Raw genomic sequence first — 1,464 nt, forward strand, 5'->3', positions numbered from 1 at the left:
TGTCTCTCTGTCTCTCTCTCTCTCTCTCTCTCTCTCTCTCTCTCTCTCTCTCTCTCTCTTTCTCTTTTTAAACTTTTTTTTTTTAACCCTCACCTTCCATCTTAGAATCATTACTGTGTATTGGTTCCAAGGCAGTGGAGGGGTAAAGGTTAGGCAATAGGGGTTAAGTGACTTGCCCAGGTCACATAGCTAGGACATGTCTTAGGATTCAAACCCAGGACCTTCCTTTTTAGGCCTGGCTCTCCATCTACTGAGCTACCTAGCTACCACTGTATTTGGAATATAATTGACCTTTATTTTTATGAGAAGAATTAAAAAAAATTTTTTTAAACTTTACCTTCTGTTTTGGAATCAATACTGTGTATTGGTTCTAAGGTAGAAGAGTAGAAAGGATTAGACAATGAGTGTTAAGTGAATCATCCAGGGTCACACAGCTAGGAAATGTCTGAGGCAAATTTGAACCCAGAACTTCCCATCTCTAAGCCTGGCTCTCAGTCCACTGAGCCACCCAGCTACCTCTTTCCTTCTTTCTCCATGAGCATCCCCACTTCTTTCCATTATCTTACTGAAGCCCACACAGAAAGGAAACAGAAGAAAATTCAAACTCAAAATGACTCCAAATCCATCACCTTCTCCAATGTACCATATTGATTCACAAGATGCCTCCCAGTGATTTCTATTTTTTTATTACTTACATATATCAATATTTGGATGAAGAGGATAGATAGGAATTCTTTTAAGTCATCATATGCTAAAAAAAAACAACATGCAAACAAATTTGTAATTATGGAATTGTTTTTGTTTTCTGGTGTGTTTGCTTTTGTTCTTTGGTTGGCAAAACTCATATTGTATATCAGGATCACCAGAAACACTTTTAAGACCAAGTCCCTATTCTTGTCTCTATAGATATCCTAATCCAGTGGCTGGATATCATCATCATGGTTGCTTATAGTTATGTAGTACTTCCCAAACACCTTATGGGTTGGGTTAGCACAGGTGGTTGGTAGGATGCCCCATTTGACATAGAAGAAGACAAACTCAGAGAGGATCTTGTCCAGACTTTATAACTAGTAAATGTCTGAGCCAAGACTTAAAATCCAGGTGTCTCCTATTTATAGATCTAGGATTCTTTTTCTGGATCACTGGATTTTAAAGCTAAACGGCACCTTAGAGATCATCTTCATTTTTGTTGTTCAGTCATTCAGTCATGTCTAATTCTTTGTGACTCCATGGACCAAACACACCAGGCCCCTCTATCATCCACTATCTTTCAAAGTCTGTCCGAGTTCATGTTCGTGGTTTCCACAACACTATCCATATAATTTTCTGTCATGCCCTTCAATCTTTCCCAACATCAGAGTCTTTTCCAATGATTTCTTTCTTCTCGTTATGTGATCAATGTATTTTCACTTTATTTGATTTTTTAAGAATTGTTAATATTTTATTTTTAACTCAATGACATGA

Source organism: Gracilinanus agilis, chromosome 4, assembly GCF_016433145.1.
Source record: "Gracilinanus agilis isolate LMUSP501 chromosome 4, AgileGrace, whole genome shotgun sequence".
NCBI classification, from domain to species: Eukaryota; Metazoa; Chordata; class Mammalia; order Didelphimorphia; family Didelphidae; genus Gracilinanus; species Gracilinanus agilis.